Source organism: Scleropages formosus, chromosome 7, assembly GCF_900964775.1.
Source record: "Scleropages formosus chromosome 7, fSclFor1.1, whole genome shotgun sequence".
In the NCBI taxonomy this organism is placed as follows: domain Eukaryota; kingdom Metazoa; phylum Chordata; class Actinopteri; order Osteoglossiformes; family Osteoglossidae; genus Scleropages; species Scleropages formosus.
The window spans coordinates 28,136,091-28,153,956 of record NC_041812.1 but is presented as its reverse complement, the minus strand read 5'-3'; the positions used below and the strand labels follow the sequence as shown (position 1 = coordinate 28,153,956).

The window sequence follows — 17,866 nt, the reverse complement described above, 5'->3', positions numbered from 1 at the left end:
AGTGCCGCTCGAAGTGGTTTGCCTCGCGTTTAGCTAACCGCGAAGCATTTGCGCCAGAACCTGATGGCTGCACCGCCTCCATCGCAGCTACGGTCCAGTGTGGTGTGCCACAGGGCTCTGTGTTGGGGCCACCGCTGTTCTCACGCTACATGTTTCCACTGGGTGGCATTATTCGCAAACGCATTGTGCATTTCCATCCGTGTGCCGATGGCACGCAGCTCTAGGCATCGTTTGAAGCCGATGATCCGTCACACGTGGTGTCTTTAGCTAATCGTTTTACCGGCGTAAAACTATGGCTGAGTAAGAACTTCTACACCTCCAAATGCCAGTGAAACAGAGGTAGGTGCTTGTGGTGGGTGGTGATGCCAAAACTCCCGACATAATCACGCCGATCTTTACGACAAATGGCGTTGGCTTCAGGCGTTGCGGATTGTGTCGAGGATTCGGGAAGCTGTCACTTGAATCTCGCGTAAGCGCTGTGACTAAGTCGTGCTTCCTTCGGTTAAGAAACGTGGCTAAATTACGGCGATTCCTATGCGGACGGGATGCTGAGACACCGGTTCGTGCTTCTGCTTCAAGCAGGCTGGACTGGCGTGACGCCTTATTGTCGGGCTGTCCGTACGGTGCTGTATCCAGGCTACAGTTGGTCCAAAATGCTGCTGCAAGAGTGCTATCGCTAGAACCGGGAAGTACGGCCACATAACACCGGTACTTAAATCGTCGCACTGGCTCCCGGTCGCATTTAGAGATAATCACAAAATCCCACTTTTGACCCACAAGGCGATACGTGGCATTGCTCCTGCACACCCCTGTAAGATCACTGATTCTTACATCCCAGGATGACACCTTTCTTCGTTGGATGGAGGTTACCTGAAAGCGCCCGTGATCAACAAGACCTCGCTAGGAGTAAGGAAACGGGCAGCTGCAGCGCACCACACCGCTGCTGGCTTAACGGCGAACGCTGCCAGGGGAGAGCTCGCGAGCTCCCCGTCGGGGAATCGAACCCCGGTCTCCCGCGTGACAGGCGGGGATACTCGCCACTATACTAACGGGGAGGCCGCTGCCACTGCCGCTGCCGCCGCTGCTGCTGGGGTGGGGCTCTTCTCTTTCTCGGTGCCACCCGAAAGCACGCCGTGGCAGCGCGTCAGCCTCCCCGAGCCGCGTGACGAGGGCTGCTTCTGCGGGTCAGGGTGGCCGAGCGGGCTAAGGCGCTGCGTTAAGGTCGCAGTCTCCGCTGGAGGCGTGGGTTCGAATCCCACTCCTGACAGGTCTTCGGCCGGCTCCCCGTGGCGCGGTTGGCGGGCTCAAGCGGGTTGGACCGCGGCCGGGGTGCCTTCGAGGTAGTCGTGGCCGAGTGGTTAAGGCGATGGGCTCGAAATCCATTGGGTTCTCCCCGCGCAGGTTCGAGTCCTGCCGACTACGCTCCGCGAGCGGCGGGCCCTCCGTCCACGGGTGCTTTTACTTACTTAATACGAAAAAGTGCACGAGTAGCCGGGCGACGCGCGACCCTCCGTTACGGAGGGCAGGCTTCCAGCTGGAGTTGGCGGCGCACGGCTGTAACCTTGGCGTGCGGGAGACCGAGGTTGCTGCGCTGCTTGAGTCGGGGGTTCCGGTATTTGCGTGCGCTCTGGCGCGCGGGAGTCCTGGTGACGCTCAGCGTCGGCACGGTGCTTCCCGGGTTCCTCGCGCGCGACGGTGTACACCTCAACCGGACGGCTTCGTTTGTTCTGTCCCAAAGCTTAGCCTGCAAGCTGCAGGGCTGACTCAGCCGTGGGTCATCTCCTTTAGCAGCTGTGTCTATCGATGGGTCTGTTACTCCTTCTGGTGCCAGTGGTCGTTTCTCGCGTGATGGGGTTTCTTGTACCTTGCCCACTGAGGGCCTCAGAACCTCGGCTGAAAGCGTTAAGTGCAGCCAAAACATACAGGCCGTTATAAGGCCACGGCGTGTAACTAGACTCGGTGACGGGAGCGCTGGCGCCGGAAACCTGGAATGGGTTAAAGCAGACGTTCTCAAGTCGTCACCGCGGCAAAACTGTAACGTGAAAGGCTGCCCGCTAAACATGCGCTCACTAACAAGTGGAGCTGTGCGAGTAAACGGCAGTGTTAACTTGGAAATCTCACCTGTTCTTGCTCACCGGAAGCGGGCTCGGCGGGTCCGATACGATTCTGCTGATAGAAGCCGCTCCGGACAGACACGGTTGGCTATTTCCACAAATCTCGCTCTGTACGTCGCGGAGGGGGAGCTGGCGCACTTCGCAATGACAGATGACAAAGAGCACCGAGAAATCGTGATAATTTTACCTCGTCTGAAGCTAGATTTCAAGTCAGAGCCCAGCACAGCCACGCTCCTTTTCTACCGCCCACCCGGACCGTACTCCTCTTTCCTCGAGGAATCCCGTAACTTGATAACCCATTCAGTCACGCCTCATGGCAGAGCTGTCTTGATGGGTGATTTCGGTGCTCGTTTAGGCGTGTCATCGGGTTCTCTCGCTAATAGTTTCAAGTCTCTCTTAAACTCCGTCGGTTTTACTCAAGTTGTTAACGGTCCTGCTCGTTCCCGTAACCATACGCTCGATCTCGCCATGACCCGCGCCGTAGATGCCCGTCGTGTTGGCGTTACTCCTTTAAACGGGACTATCTCCGATCGTCTCCTGTTAACCTTTGAGCCGTACGTGCCGGTGCCGCCCGACCACAGCAAGACCGAAATCGGGCGGCATACCGATGAAAATACTACCGCTGAAGCGGTTGATTACGTCGGAAGCTCCGATGCTGGAATGGGCATAGATATCGATTAAATGGCTTTTGATTATAATCCGGTGGTGAGATTCGCCCGAGGCTCTGCAGCTCCACCGAAAGCTAAACTTGCCCGAACTGTAGGAAACTCACCGCGGTTCGGCGAATCAGCTCGTGCGATGAAGTTGGAATGTCGTAAACTCGAGCGTAAATGGCGCTCAACTGAACTAAACGTTTATTACGTAGCCTGGTCCGACTGTCGAAAAAAAAAAAAACAAAAAAAAAAGAGATAAATGGAAAAAAAAGCACTTTTTTCTTTCCGCGCCGGATCCGAGTGCCGCGCAAAGCTGATCGATGAAAATCAGGAGGACCTCTCGCTTCCTGTCCAATGCCATCGCTCGCTTAAGCGGTAAACACAAAGATGATGACGAGTGCATTTCTGCAGCCGTTACGGATGATGAGTCTGCGTTGTTTTTCGGTAAGGAATTCGAGGACAGCCACGCATCCACAGTGCCCTCTAGTTGGGTCTCAGCCGGCATAAGCTCTCCCGGGGATGATGATATTAGTTTGTCCGCCCCATCTCGGTAGCGTCGACGTGAAAACTGTAGAGGAAATCAGCCGTGCTCGTTCGCTCTGTGGAAGGTGCGACCTGTCCTTTAGACCCAGAGTCCCCAGTAAGTTGCGGGAAGCCGCGGTCTCCGTGCTCGCGGGCCCCATCGTTAATATCGTTAATGCGCCGTTGCTAAATGGCCGTGTTCCGAAAGCTTTTAAAATCGCCGTTATTAGACCCCTACGCCGAAGGAGCGGATCGTAACAACGACCTGGACCGTAGCAAGCCATGTCATTGTGGACCCGTCACCGATCGACCGTTCTCATCCGAAAGTCTGGAAAAGGTCGTAGCTTCCCAAATTGCAAAACATCTTGAGCGTCATAAGAAACTTGAAAGATTTCAGTCTGGTTTCCACGCTGGTCACGGCACTCACGCGTGTTGCCGATGCCATTCGCATCTCTTCCGATGCCGGTCAGATCTTCATTCTTCTGTTGCTGGGCTCGAGTGCCGCGTTTGATACCGCAGGGACCATCGCATCCTACCGAGTAGACCTGAAAACCTGCTTGGGCCGAGAGGTGCCGCTCTGAAGTGGTTTGCCTCGCGTTTAGCTAACCGCGAAGCATTTGCGCCAGAACCTGATGGCTGCACCGCCTCCATCGCAGCTACGGTCCAGTGTGGTGTGCCACAGGGCTCTGTGTTGGGGCCACCGCTGTTCTCACGCTACATGTTTCCACTGGGTGGCATTATTCGCAAACGCATTGTGCATTTCCATCCGTGTGCCGATGGCACGCAGCTCTAGGCATCGTTTGAAGCCGATGATCCGTCACACGTGGTGTCTTTAGCTAATCGTTTTACCGGCGTAAAACTATGGCTGAGTAAGAACTTCTACACCTCCAAATGCCAGTGAAACAGAGGTAGGTGCTTGTGGTGGGTGGTGATGCCAAAACTCCCGACATAATCACGCCGATCTTTACGACAAATGGCGTTGGCTTCAGGCGTTGCGGATTGTGTCGAGGATTCGGGAAGCTGTCACTTGAATCTCGCGTAAGCGCTGTGACTAAGTCGTGCTTCCTTCGGTTAAGAAACGTGGCTAAATTACGGCGATTCCTATGCGGACGGGATGCTGAGACACCGGTTCGTGCTTCTGCTTCAAGCAGGCTGGACTGGCGTGACGCCTTATTGTCGGGCTGTCCGTACGGTGCTGTATCCAGGCTACAGTTGGTCCAAAATGCTGCTGCAAGAGTGCTATCGCTAGAACCGGGAAGTACGGCCACATAACACCGGTACTTAAATCGTCGCACTGGCTCCCGGTCGCATTTAGAGATAATCACAAAATCCCACTTTTGACCCACAAGGCGATACGTGGCATTGCTCCTGCACACCCCTGTGAGATCACTGATTCTTACATCCCAGGATGACACCTTTCTTCGTTGGATGGAGGTTACCTGAAAGCGCCCGTGATCAACAAGACCTCGCTAGGAGTAAGGAAACGGGCAGCTGCAGCGCACCACACCGCTGCTGGCTTAACGGCGAACGCTGCCAGGGGAGAGCTCGCGAGCTCCCCGTCGGGGAATCGAACCCCGGTCTCCCGCGTGACAGGCGGGGATACTCGCCACTATACTAACGGGGAGGCCGCTGCCACTGCCGCTGCCGCCGCTGCTGCTGGGGTGGGGCTCTTCTCTTTCTCGGTGCCACCCGAAAGCACGCCGTGGCAGCGCGTCAGCCTCCCCGAGCCGCGTGACGAGGGCTGCTTCTGCGGGTCAGGGTGGCCGAGCGGGCTAAGGCGCTGCGTTAAGGTCGCAGTCTCCGCTGGAGGCGTGGGTTCGAATCCCACTCCTGACAGGTCTTCGGCCGGCTCCCCGTGGCGCGGTTGGCGGGCTCAAGCGGGTTGGACCGCGGCCGGGGTGCCTTCGAGGTAGTCGTGGCCGAGTGGTTAAGGCGATGGGCTCGAAATCCATTGGGTTCTCCCCGCGCAGGTTCGAGTCCTGCCGACTACGCTCCGCGAGCGGCGGGCCCTCCGTCCACGGGTGCTTTTACTTACTTAATACGAAAAAGTGCACGAGTAGCCGGGCGACGCGCGACCCTCCGTTACGGAGGGCAGGCTTCCAGCTGGAGTTGGCAGCGCACGGCTGTAACCTTGGCGTGCGGGAGACCGAGGTTGCTGCGCTGCTTGAGTCGGGGGTTCCGGTATTTGCGTGCGCTCTGGCGCGCGGGAGTCCTGGTGACGCTCAGCGTCGGCACGGTGCTTCCCGGGTTCCTCGCGCGCGACGGTGTACACCTCAACCGGACGGCTTCGTTTGTTCTGTCCCAAAGCTTAGCCTGCAAGCTGCAGGGCTGACTCAGCCGTGGGTCATCTCCTTTAGCAGCTGTGTCTATCGATGGGTCTGTTACTCCTTCTGGTGCCAGTGGTCGTTTCTCGCGTGATGGGGTTTCTTGTACCTTGCCCACTGAGGGCCTCAGAACCTCGGCTGAAAGCGTTAAGTGCAGCCAAAACATACAGGCCGTTATAAGGCCACGGCGTGTAACTAGACTCGGTGACGGGAGCGCTGGCGCCGGAAACCTGGAATGCGTTAAAGCAGACGTTCTCAAGTCGTCACCGCGGCAAAACTGTAACGTGAAAGGCTGCCCGCTAAACATGCGCTCACTAACAAGTGGAGCTGTGCGAGTAAACGGCAGTGTTAACTTGGAAATCTCACCTGTTCTTGCTCACCGGAAGCGGGCTCGGCGGGTCCGATACGATTCTGCTGATAGAAGCCGCTCCGGACAGACACGGTTGGCTATTTCCACAAATCTCGCTCTGTACGTCGCGGAGGGGGAGCTGGCGCACTTCGCAATGACAGATGACAAAGAGCACCGAGAAATCGTGATAATTTTACCTCGTCTGAAGCTAGATTTCAAGTCAGAGCCCAGCACAGCCACGCTCCTTTTCTACCGCCCACCCGGACCGTACTCCTCTTTCCTCGAGGAATCCCGTAACTTGATAACCCATTCAGTCACGCCTCATGGCAGAGCTGTCTTGATGGGTGATTTCGGTGCTCGTTTAGGCGTGTCATCGGGTTCTCTCGCTAATAGTTTCAAGTCTCTCTTAAACTCCGTCGGTTTTACTCAAGTTGTTAACGGTCCTGCTCGTTCCCGTAACCATACGCTCGATCTCGCCATGACCCGCGCCGTAGATGCCCGTCGTGTTGGCGTTACTCCTTTAAACGGGACTATCTCCGATCGTCTCCTGTTAACCTTTGAGCCGTACGTGCCGGTGCCGCCCGACCACAGCAAGACCGAAATCGGGCGGCATACCGATGAAAATACTACCGCTGAAGCGGTTGATTACGTCGGAAGCTCCGATGCTGGAATGGGCATAGATATCGATTAAATGGCTTTTGATTATAATCCGGTGGTGAGATTCGCCCGAGGCTCTGCAGCTCCACCGAAAGCTAAACTTGCCCGAACTGTAGGAAACTCACCGCGGTTCGGCGAATCAGCTCGTGCGATGAAGTTGGAATGTCGTAAACTCGAGCGTAAATGGCGCTCAACTGAACTAAACGTTTATTACGTAGCCTGGTCCGACTGTCGAAAAAAAAAAAACAAAAAAAAAAGAGATAAATGGAAAAAAAAGCACTTTTTTCTTTCCGCGCCGGATCCGAGTGCCGCGCAAAGCTGATCGATGAAAATCAGGAGGACCTCTCGCTTCCTGTCCAATGCCATCGCTCGCTTAAGCGGTAAACACAAAGATGATGACGAGTGCATTTCTGCAGCCGTTACGGATGATGAGTCTGCGTTGTTTTTCGGTAAGGAATTCGAGGACAGCCACGCATCCACAGTGCCCTCTAGTTGGGTCTCAGCCGGCATAAGCTCTCCCGGGGATGATGATATTAGTTTGTCCGCCCCATCTCGGTAGCGTCGACGTGAAAACTGTAGAGGAAATCAGCCGTGCTCGTTCGCTCTGTGGAAGGTGCGACCTGTCCTTTAGACCCAGAGTCCCCAGTAAGTTGCGGGAAGCCGCGGTCTCCGTGCTCGCGGGCCCCATCGTTAATATCGTTAATGCGCCGTTGCTAAATGGCCGTGTTCCGAAAGCTTTTAAAATCGCCGTTATTAGACCCCTACGCCGAAGGAGCGGATCGTAACAACGACCTGGACCGTAGCAAGCCATGTCATTGTGGACCCGTCACCGATCGACCGTTCTCATCCGAAAGTCTGGAAAAGGTCGTAGCTTCCCAAATTGCAAAACATCTTGAGCGTCATAAGAAACTTGAAAGATTTCAGTCTGGTTTCCACGCTGGTCACGGCACTCACGCGTGTTGCCGATGCCATTCGCATCTCTTCCGATGCCGGTCAGATCTTCATTCTTCTGTTGCTGGGCTCGAGTGCCGCGTTTGATACCGCAGGGACCATCGCATCCTACCGAGTAGACCTGAAAACCTGCTTGGGCCGAGAGGTGCCGCTCTGAAGTGGTTTGCCTCGCGTTTAGCTAACCGCGAAGCATTTGCGCCAGAACCTGATGGCTGCACCGCCTCCATCGCAGCTACGGTCCAGTGTGGTGTGCCACAGGGCTCTGTGTTGGGGCCACCGCTGTTCTCACGCTACATGTTTCCACTGGGTGGCATTATTCGCAAACGCATTGTGCATTTCCATCCGTGTGCCGATGGCACGCAGCTCTAGGCATCGTTTGAAGCCGATGATCCGTCACACGTGGTGTCTTTAGCTAATCGTTTTACCGGCGTAAAACTATGGCTGAGTAAGAACTTCTACACCTCCAAATGCCAGTGAAACAGAGGTAGGTGCTTGTGGTGGGTGGTGATGCCAAAACTCCCGACATAATCACGCCGATCTTTACGACAAATGGCGTTGGCTTCAGGCGTTGCGGATTGTGTCGAGGATTCGGGAAGCTGTCACTTGAATCTCGCGTAAGCGCTGTGACTAAGTCGTGCTTCCTTCGGTTAAGAAACGTGGCTAAATTACGGCGATTCCTATGCGGACGGGATGCTGAGACACCGGTTCGTGCTTCTGCTTCAAGCAGGCTGGACTGGCGTGACGCCTTATTGTCGGGCTGTCCGTACGGTGCTGTATCCAGGCTACAGTTGGTCCAAAATGCTGCTGCAAGAGTGCTATCGCTAGAACCGGGAAGTACGGCCACATAACACCGGTACTTAAATCGTCGCACTGGCTCCCGGTCGCATTTAGAGATAATCACAAAATCCCACTTTTGACCCACAAGGCGATACGTGGCATTGCTCCTGCACACCCCTGTGAGATCACTGATTCTTACATCCCAGGATGACACCTTTCTTCGTTGGATGGAGGTTACCTGAAAGCGCCCGTGATCAACAAGACCTCGCTAGGAGTAAGGAAACGGGCAGCTGCAGCGCACCACACCGCTGCTGGCTTAACGGCGAACGCTGCCAGGGGAGAGCTCGCGAGCTCCCCGTCGGGGAATCGAACCCCGGTCTCCCGCGTGACAGGCGGGGATACTCGCCACTATACTAACGGGGAGGCCGCTGCCACTGCCGCTGCCGCCGCTGCTGCTGGGGTGGGGCTCTTCTCTTTCTCGGTGCCACCCGAAAGCACGCCGTGGCAGCGCGTCAGCCTCCCCGAGCCGCGTGACGAGGGCTGCTTCTGCGGGTCAGGGTGGCCGAGCGGGCTAAGGCGCTGCGTTAAGGTCGCAGTCTCCGCTGGAGGCGTGGGTTCGAATCCCACTCCTGACAGGTCTTCGGCCGGCTCCCCGTGGCGCGGTTGGCGGGCTCAAGCGGGTTGGACCGCGGCCGGGGTGCCTTCGAGGTAGTCGTGGCCGAGTGGTTAAGGCGATGGGCTCGAAATCCATTGGGTTCTCCCCGCGCAGGTTCGAGTCCTGCCGACTACGCTCCGCGAGCGGCGGGCCCTCCGTCCACGGGTGCTTTTACTTACTTAATACGAAAAAGTGCACGAGTAGCCGGGCGACGCGCGACCCTCCGTTACGGAGGGCAGGCTTCCAGCTGGAGTTGGCAGCGCACGGCTGTAACCTTGGCGTGCGGGAGACCGAGGTTGCTGCGCTGCTTGAGTCGGGGGTTCCGGTATTTGCGTGCGCTCTGGCGCGCGGGAGTCCTGGTGACGCTCAGCGTCGGCACGGTGCTTCCCGGGTTCCTCGCGCGCGACGGTGTACACCTCAACCGGACGGCTTCGTTTGTTCTGTCCCAAAGCTTAGCCTGCAAGCTGCAGGGCTGACTCAGCCGTGGGTCATCTCCTTTAGCAGCTGTGTCTATCGATGGGTCTGTTACTCCTTCTGGTGCCAGTGGTCGTTTCTCGCGTGATGGGGTTTCTTGTACCTTGCCCACTGAGGGCCTCAGAACCTCGGCTGAAAGCGTTAAGTGCAGCCAAAACATACAGGCCGTTATAAGGCCACGGCGTGTAACTAGACTCGGTGACGGGAGCGCTGGCGCCGGAAACCTGGAATGCGTTAAAGCAGACGTTCTCAAGTCGTCACCGCGGCAAAACTGTAACGTGAAAGGCTGCCCGCTAAACATGCGCTCACTAACAAGTGGAGCTGTGCGAGTAAACGGCAGTGTTAACTTGGAAATCTCACCTGTTCTTGCTCACCGGAAGCGGGCTCGGCGGGTCCGATACGATTCTGCTGATAGAAGCCGCTCCGGACAGACACGGTTGGCTATTTCCACAAATCTCGCTCTGTACGTCGCGGAGGGGGAGCTGGCGCACTTCGCAATGACAGATGACAAAGAGCACCGAGAAATCGTGATAATTTTACCTCGTCTGAAGCTAGATTTCAAGTCAGAGCCCAGCACAGCCACGCTCCTTTTCTACCGCCCACCCGGACCGTACTCCTCTTTCCTCGAGGAATCCCGTAACTTGATAACCCATTCAGTCACGCCTCATGGCAGAGCTGTCTTGATGGGTGATTTCGGTGCTCGTTTAGGCGTGTCATCGGGTTCTCTCGCTAATAGTTTCAAGTCTCTCTTAAACTCCGTCGGTTTTACTCAAGTTGTTAACGGTCCTGCTCGTTCCCGTAACCATACGCTCGATCTCGCCATGACCCGCGCCGTAGATGCCCGTCGTGTTGGCGTTACTCCTTTAAACGGGACTATCTCCGATCGTCTCCTGTTAACCTTTGAGCCGTACGTGCCGGTGCCGCCCGACCACAGCAAGACCGAAATCGGGCGGCATACCGATGAAAATACTACCGCTGAAGCGGTTGATTACGTCGGAAGCTCCGATGCTGGAATGGGCATAGATATCGATTAAATGGCTTTTGATTATAATCCGGTGGTGAGATTCGCCCGAGGCTCTGCAGCTCCACCGAAAGCTAAACTTGCCCGAACTGTAGGAAACTCACCGCGGTTCGGCGAATCAGCTCGTGCGATGAAGTTGGAATGTCGTAAACTCGAGCGTAAATGGCGCTCAACTGAACTAAACGTTTATTACGTAGCCTGGTCCGACTGTCGAAAAAAAAAAAAACAAAAAAAAAAGAGATAAATGGGAAAAAAAAGCACTTTTTTCTTTCCGCGCCGGATCCGAGTGCCGCGCAAAGCTGATCGATGAAAATCAGGAGGACCTCTCGCTTCCTGTCCAATGCCATCGCTCGCTTAAGCGGTAAACACAAAGATGATGACGAGTGCATTTCTGCAGCCGTTACGGATGATGAGTCTGCGTTGTTTTTCGGTAAGGAATTCGAGGACAGCCACGCATCCACAGTGCCCTCTAGTTGGGTCTCAGCCGGCATAAGCTCTCCCGGGGATGATGATATTAGTTTGTCCGCCCCATCTCGGTAGCGTCGACGTGAAAACTGTAGAGGAAATCAGCCGTGCTCGTTCGCTCTGTGGAAGGTGCGACCTGTCCTTTAGACCCAGAGTCCCCAGTAAGTTGCGGGAAGCCGCGGTCTCCGTGCTCGCGGGCCCCATCGTTAATATCGTTAATGCGCCGTTGCTAAATGGCCGTGTTCCGAAAGCTTTTAAAATCGCCGTTATTAGACCCCTACGCCGAAGGAGCGGATCGTAACAACGACCTGGACCGTAGCAAGCCATGTCATTGTGGACCCGTCACCGATCGACCGTTCTCATCCGAAAGTCTGGAAAAGGTCGTAGCTTCCCAAATTGCAAAACATCTTGAGCGTCATAAGAAACTTGAAAGATTTCAGTCTGGTTTCCACGCTGGTCACGGCACTCACGCGTGTTGCCGATGCCATTCGCATCTCTTCCGATGCCGGTCAGATCTTCATTCTTCTGTTGCTGGGCTCGAGTGCCGCGTTTGATACCGCAGGGACCATCGCATCCTACCGAGTAGACCTGAAAACCTGCTTGGGCCGAGAGGTGCCGCTCTGAAGTGGTTTGCCTCGCGTTTAGCTAACCGCGAAGCATTTGCGCCAGAACCTGATGGCTGCACCGCCTCCATCGCAGCTACGGTCCAGTGTGGTGTGCCACAGGGCTCTGTGTTGGGGCCACCGCTGTTCTCACGCTACATGTTTCCACTGGGTGGCATTATTCGCAAACGCATTGTGCATTTCCATCCGTGTGCCGATGGCACGCAGCTCTAGGCATCGTTTGAAGCCGATGATCCGTCACACGTGGTGTCTTTAGCTAATCGTTTTACCGGCGTAAAACTATGGCTGAGTAAGAACTTCTACACCTCCAAATGCCAGTGAAACAGAGGTAGGTGCTTGTGGTGGGTGGTGATGCCAAAACTCCCGACATAATCACGCCGATCTTTACGACAAATGGCGTTGGCTTCAGGCGTTGCGGATTGTGTCGAGGATTCGGGAAGCTGTCACTTGAATCTCGCGTAAGCGCTGTGACTAAGTCGTGCTTCCTTCGGTTAAGAAACGTGGCTAAATTACGGCGATTCCTATGCGGACGGGATGCTGAGACACCGGTTCGTGCTTCTGCTTCAAGCAGGCTGGACTGGCGTGACGCCTTATTGTCGGGCTGTCCGTACGGTGCTGTATCCAGGCTACAGTTGGTCCAAAATGCTGCTGCAAGAGTGCTATCGCTAGAACCGGGAAGTACGGCCACATAACACCGGTACTTAAATCGTCGCACTGGCTCCCGGTCGCATTTAGAGATAATCACAAAATCCCACTTTTGACCCACAAGGCGATACGTGGCATTGCTCCTGCACACCCCTGTAAGATCACTGATTCTTACATCCCAGGATGACACCTTTCTTCGTTGGATGGAGGTTACCTGAAAGCGCCCGTGATCAACAAGACCTCGCTAGGAGTAAGGAAACGGGCAGCTGCAGCGCACCACACCGCTGCTGGCTTAACGGCGAACGCTGCCAGGGGAGAGCTCGCGAGCTCCCCGTCGGGGAATCGAACCCCGGTCTCCCGCGTGACAGGCGGGGATACTCGCCACTATACTAACGGGGAGGCCGCTGCCACTGCCGCTGCCGCCGCTGCTGCTGGGGTGGGGCTCTTCTCTTTCTCGGTGCCACCCGAAAGCACGCCGTGGCAGCGCGTCAGCCTCCCCGAGCCGCGTGACGAGGGCTGCTTCTGCGGGTCAGGGTGGCCGAGCGGGCTAAGGCGCTGCGTTAAGGTCGCAGTCTCCGCTGGAGGCGTGGGTTCGAATCCCACTCCTGACAGGTCTTCGGCCGGCTCCCCGTGGCGCGGTTGGCGGGCTCAAGCGGGTTGGACCGCGGCCGGGGTGCCTTCGAGGTAGTCGTGGCCGAGTGGTTAAGGCGATGGGCTCGAAATCCATTGGGTTCTCCCCGCGCAGGTTCGAGTCCTGCCGACTACGCTCCGCGAGCGGCGGGCCCTCCGTCCACGGGTGCTTTTACTTACTTAATACGAAAAAGTGCACGAGTAGCCGGGCGACGCGCGACCCTCCGTTACGGAGGGCAGGCTTCCAGCTGGAGTTGGCAGCGCACGGCTGTAACCTTGGCGTGCGGGAGACCGAGGTTGCTGCGCTGCTTGAGTCGGGGGTTCCGGTATTTGCGTGCGCTCTGGCGCGCGGGAGTCCTGGTGACGCTCAGCGTCGGCACGGTGCTTCCCGGGTTCCTCGCGCGCGACGGTGTACACCTCAACCGGACGGCTTCGTTTGTTCTGTCCCAAAGCTTAGCCTGCAAGCTGCAGGGCTGACTCAGCCGTGGGTCATCTCCTTTAGCAGCTGTGTCTATCGATGGGTCTGTTACTCCTTCTGGTGCCAGTGGTCGTTTCTCGCGTGATGGGGTTTCTTGTACCTTGCCCACTGAGGGCCTCAGAACCTCGGCTGAAAGCGTTAAGTGCAGCCAAAACATACAGGCCGTTATAAGGCCACGGCGTGTAACTAGACTCGGTGACGGGAGCGCTGGCGCCGGAAACCTGGAATGCGTTAAAGCAGACGTTCTCAAGTCGTCACCGCGGCAAAACTGTAACGTGAAAGGCTGCCCGCTAAACATGCGCTCACTAACAAGTGGAGCTGTGCGAGGTAAACGGCAGTGTTAACTTGGAAATCTCACCTGTTCTTGCTCACCGGAAGCGGGCTCGGCGGGTCCGATACGATTCTGCTGATAGAAGCCGCTCCGGACAGACACGGTTGGCTATTTCCACAAATCTCGCTCTGTACGTCGCGGAGGGGGAGCTGGCGCACTTCGCAATGACAGATGACAAAGAGCACCGAGAAATCGTGATAATTTTACCTCGTCTGAAGCTAGATTTCAAGTCAGAGCCCAGCACAGCCACGCTCCTTTTCTACCGCCCACCCGGACCGTACTCCTCTTTCCTCGAGGAATCCCGTAACTTGATAACCCATTCAGTCACGCCTCATGGCAGAGCTGTCTTGATGGGTGATTTCGGTGCTCGTTTAGGCGTGTCATCGGGTTCTCTCGCTAATAGTTTCAAGTCTCTCTTAAACTCCGTCGGTTTTACTCAAGTTGTTAACGGTCCTGCTCGTTCCCGTAACCATACGCTCGATCTCGCCATGACCCGCGCCGTAGATGCCCGTCGTGTTGGCGTTACTCCTTTAAACGGGACTATCTCCGATCGTCTCCTGTTAACCTTTGAGCCGTACGTGCCGGTGCCGCCCGACCACAGCAAGACCGAAATCGGGCGGCATACCGATGAAAATACTACCGCTGAAGCGGTTGATTACGTCGGAAGCTCCGATGCTGGAATGGGCATAGATATCGATTAAATGGCTTTTGATTATAATCCGGTGGTGAGATTCGCCCGAGGCTCTGCAGCTCCACCGAAAGCTAAACTTGCCCGAACTGTAGGAAACTCACCGCGGTTCGGCGAATCAGCTCGTGCGATGAAGTTGGAATGTCGTAAACTCGAGCGTAAATGGCGCTCAACTGAACTAAACGTTTATTACGTAGCCTGGTCCGACTGTCGAAAAAAAAAAAAACAAAAAAAAAAGAGATAAATGGGAAAAAAAAGCACTTTTTTCTTTCCGCGCCGGATCCGAGTGCCGCGCAAAGCTGATCGATGAAAATCAGGAGGACCTCTCGCTTCCTGTCCAATGCCATCGCTCGCTTAAGCGGTAAACACAAAGATGATGACGAGTGCATTTCTGCAGCCGTTACGGATGATGAGTCTGCGTTGTTTTTCGGTAAGGAATTCGAGGACAGCCACGCATCCACAGTGCCCTCTAGTTGGGTCTCAGCCGGCATAAGCTCTCCCGGGGATGATGATATTAGTTTGTCCGCCCCATCTCGGTAGCGTCGACGTGAAAACTGTAGAGGAAATCAGCCGTGCTCGTTCGCTCTGTGGAAGGTGCGACCTGTCCTTTAGACCCAGAGTCCCCAGTAAGTTGCGGGAAGCCGCGGTCTCCGTGCTCGCGGGCCCCATCGTTAATATCGTTAATGCGCCGTTGCTAAATGGCCGTGTTCCGAAAGCTTTTAAAATCGCCGTTATTAGACCCCTACGCCGAAGGAGCGGATCGTAACAACGACCTGGACCGTAGCAAGCCATGTCATTGTGGACCCGTCACCGATCGACCGTTCTCATCCGAAAGTCTGGAAAAGGTCGTAGCTTCCCAAATTGCAAAACATCTTGAGCGTCATAAGAAACTTGAAAGATTTCAGTCTGGTTTCCACGCTGGTCACGGCACTCACGCGTGTTGCCGATGCCATTCGCATCTCTTCCGATGCCGGTCAGATCTTCATTCTTCTGTTGCTGGGCTCGAGTGCCGCGTTTGATACCGCAGGGACCATCGCATCCTACCGAGTAGACCTGAAAACCTGCTTGGGCCGAGAGGTGCCGCTCTGAAGTGGTTTGCCTCGCGTTTAGCTAACCGCGAAGCATTTGCGCCAGAACCTGATGGCTGCACCGCCTCCATCGCAGCTACGGTCCAGTGTGGTGTGCCACAGGGCTCTGTGTTGGGGCCACCGCTGTTCTCACGCTACATGTTTCCACTGGGTGGCATTATTCGCAAACGCATTGTGCATTTCCATCCGTGTGCCGATGGCACGCAGCTCTAGGCATCGTTTGAAGCCGATGATCCGTCACACGTGGTGTCTTTAGCTAATCGTTTTACCGGCGTAAAACTATGGCTGAGTAAGAACTTCTACACCTCCAAATGCCAGTGAAACAGAGGTAGGTGCTTGTGGTGGGTGGTGATGCCAAAACTCCCGACATAATCACGCCGATCTTTACGACAAATGGCGTTGGCTTCAGGCGTTGCGGATTGTGTCGAGGATTCGGGAAGCTGTCACTTGAATCTCGCGTAAGCGCTGTGACTAAGTCGTGCTTCCTTCGGTTAAGAAACGTGGCTAAATTACGGCGATTCCTATGCGGACGGGATGCTGAGACACCGGTTCGTGCTTCTGCTTCAAGCAGGCTGGACTGGCGTGACGCCTTATTGTCGGGCTGTCCGTACGGTGCTGTATCCAGGCTACAGTTGGTCCAAAATGCTGCTGCAAGAGTGCTATCGCTAGAACCGGGAAGTACGGCCACATAACACCGGTACTTAAATCGTCGCACTGGCTCCCGGTCGCATTTAGAGATAATCACAAAATCCCACTTTTGACCCACAAGGCGATACGTGGCATTGCTCCTGCACACCCCTGTAGATCACTGATTCTTACATCCCAGGATGACACCTTTCTTCGTTGGATGGAGGTTACCTGAAAGCGCCCGTGATCAACAAGACCTCGCTAGGAGTAAGGAAACGGGCAGCTGCAGCGCACCACACCGCTGCTGGCTTAACGGCGAACGCTGCCAGGGGAGAGCTCGCGAGCTCCCCGTCGGGGAATCGAACCCCGGTCTCCCGCGTGACAGGCGGGGATACTCGCCACTATACTAACGGGGAGGCCGCTGCCACTGCCGCTGCCGCCGCTGCTGCTGGGGTGGGGCTCTTCTCTTTCTCGGTGCCACCCGAAAGCACGCCGTGGCAGCGCGTCAGCCTCCCCGAGCCGCGTGACGAGGGCTGCTTCTGCGGGTCAGGGTGGCCGAGCGGGCTAAGGCGCTGCGTTAAGGTCGCAGTCTCCGCTGGAGGCGTGGGTTCGAATCCCACTCCTGACAGGTCTTCGGCCGGCTCCCCGTGGCGCGGTTGGCGGGCTCAAGCGGGTTGGACCGCGGCCGGGGTGCCTTCGAGGTAGTCGTGGCCGAGTGGTTAAGGCGATGGGCTCGAAATCCATTGGGTTCTCCCCGCGCAGGTTCGAGTCCTGCCGACTACGCTCCGCGAGCGGCGGGCCCTCCGTCCACGGGTGCTTTTACTTACTTAATACGAAAAAGTGCACGAGTAGCCGGGCGACGCGCGACCCTCCGTTACGGAGGGCAGGCTTCCAGCTGGAGTTGGCAGCGCACGGCTGTAACCTTGGCGTGCGGGAGACCGAGGTTGCTGCGCTGCTTGAGTCGGGGGTTCCGGTATTTGCGTGCGCTCTGGCGCGCGGGAGTCCTGGTGACGCTCAGCGTCGGCACGGTGCTTCCCGGGTTCCTCGCGCGCGACGGTGTACACCTCAACCGGACGGCTTCGTTTGTTCTGTCCCAAAGCTTAGCCTGCAAGCTGCAGGGCTGACTCAGCCGTGGGTCATCTCCTTTAGCAGCTGTGTCTATCGATGGGTCTGTTACTCCTTCTGGTGCCAGTGGTCGTTTCTCGCGTGATGGGGTTTCTTGTACCTTGCCCACTGAGGGCCTCAGAACCTCGGCTGAAAGCGTTAAGTGCAGCCAAAACATACAGGCCGTTATAAGGCCACGGCGTGTAACTAGACTCGGTGACGGGAGCGCTGGCGCCGGAAACCTGGAATGCGTTAAAGCAGACGTTCTCAAGTCGTCACCGCGGCAAAACTGTAACGTGAAAGGCTGCCCGCTAAACATGCGCTCACTAACAAGTGGAGCTGTGCGAGTAAACGGCAGTGTTAACTTGGAAATCTCACCTGTTCTTGCTCACCGGAAGCGGGCTCGGCGGGTCCGATACGATTCTGCTGATAGAAGCCGCTCCGGACAGACACGGTTGGCTATTTCCACAAATCTCGCTCTGTACGTCGCGGAGGGGGAGCTGGCGCACTTCGCAATGACAGATGACAAAGAGCACCGAGAAATCGTGATAATTTTACCTCGTCTGAAGCTAGATTTCAAGTCAGAGCCCAGCACAGCCACGCTCCTTTTCTACCGCCCACCCGGACCGTACTCCTCTTTCCTCGAGGAATCCCGTAACTTGATAACCCATTCAGTCACGCCTCATGGCA

General features: G+C 56.1%; 15 non-coding genes across 15 annotated transcripts; 10 read left to right on the top strand and 5 right to left on the bottom strand.

Moving 5' to 3' along the window:
• Nucleotides 1-983: 983 nt before the first annotated feature.
• trnad-guc (transfer RNA aspartic acid (anticodon GUC)) lies at nt 984-1,055 on the bottom strand. Its single transcript has one exon. It is a non-coding gene; the product is annotated as a tRNA-Asp (tRNA).
• Nucleotides 1,056-1,184: 129 nt separating this feature from the next.
• On the top strand, nt 1,185-1,267 carry trnal-aag (transfer RNA leucine (anticodon AAG)). Its single transcript has one exon. It is a non-coding gene; the product is annotated as a tRNA-Leu (tRNA).
• A 73-nt stretch (nt 1,268-1,340) lies between these two features.
• Nucleotides 1,341-1,422, top strand: trnas-cga (transfer RNA serine (anticodon CGA)). Its single transcript has one exon. It is a non-coding gene; the product is annotated as a tRNA-Ser (tRNA).
• A 3,419-nt stretch (nt 1,423-4,841) lies between these two features.
• Nucleotides 4,842-4,913, bottom strand: trnad-guc (transfer RNA aspartic acid (anticodon GUC)). Its single transcript has one exon. It is a non-coding gene; the product is annotated as a tRNA-Asp (tRNA).
• Nucleotides 4,914-5,042: 129 nt separating this feature from the next.
• trnal-aag (transfer RNA leucine (anticodon AAG)) lies at nt 5,043-5,125 on the top strand. Its single transcript has one exon. It is a non-coding gene; the product is annotated as a tRNA-Leu (tRNA).
• Nucleotides 5,126-5,198: 73 nt separating this feature from the next.
• trnas-cga (transfer RNA serine (anticodon CGA)) lies at nt 5,199-5,280 on the top strand. Its single transcript has one exon. It is a non-coding gene; the product is annotated as a tRNA-Ser (tRNA).
• Nucleotides 5,281-8,698: 3,418 nt separating this feature from the next.
• On the bottom strand, nt 8,699-8,770 carry trnad-guc (transfer RNA aspartic acid (anticodon GUC)). Its single transcript has one exon. It is a non-coding gene; the product is annotated as a tRNA-Asp (tRNA).
• A 129-nt stretch (nt 8,771-8,899) lies between these two features.
• Nucleotides 8,900-8,982, top strand: trnal-aag (transfer RNA leucine (anticodon AAG)). Its single transcript has one exon. It is a non-coding gene; the product is annotated as a tRNA-Leu (tRNA).
• Nucleotides 8,983-9,055: 73 nt separating this feature from the next.
• On the top strand, nt 9,056-9,137 carry trnas-cga (transfer RNA serine (anticodon CGA)). The gene has a single exon. It is a non-coding gene; the product is annotated as a tRNA-Ser (tRNA).
• Nucleotides 9,138-12,557: 3,420 nt separating this feature from the next.
• Nucleotides 12,558-12,629, bottom strand: trnad-guc (transfer RNA aspartic acid (anticodon GUC)). Its single transcript has one exon. It is a non-coding gene; the product is annotated as a tRNA-Asp (tRNA).
• A 129-nt stretch (nt 12,630-12,758) lies between these two features.
• trnal-aag (transfer RNA leucine (anticodon AAG)) lies at nt 12,759-12,841 on the top strand. Its single transcript has one exon. It is a non-coding gene; the product is annotated as a tRNA-Leu (tRNA).
• Nucleotides 12,842-12,914: 73 nt separating this feature from the next.
• trnas-cga (transfer RNA serine (anticodon CGA)) lies at nt 12,915-12,996 on the top strand. Its single transcript has one exon. It is a non-coding gene; the product is annotated as a tRNA-Ser (tRNA).
• A 3,420-nt stretch (nt 12,997-16,416) lies between these two features.
• On the bottom strand, nt 16,417-16,488 carry trnad-guc (transfer RNA aspartic acid (anticodon GUC)). Its single transcript has one exon. It is a non-coding gene; the product is annotated as a tRNA-Asp (tRNA).
• Nucleotides 16,489-16,617: 129 nt separating this feature from the next.
• trnal-aag (transfer RNA leucine (anticodon AAG)) lies at nt 16,618-16,700 on the top strand. The gene has a single exon. It is a non-coding gene; the product is annotated as a tRNA-Leu (tRNA).
• Nucleotides 16,701-16,773: 73 nt separating this feature from the next.
• On the top strand, nt 16,774-16,855 carry trnas-cga (transfer RNA serine (anticodon CGA)). The gene has a single exon. It is a non-coding gene; the product is annotated as a tRNA-Ser (tRNA).
• Nucleotides 16,856-17,866: the final 1,011 nt, after the last annotated feature.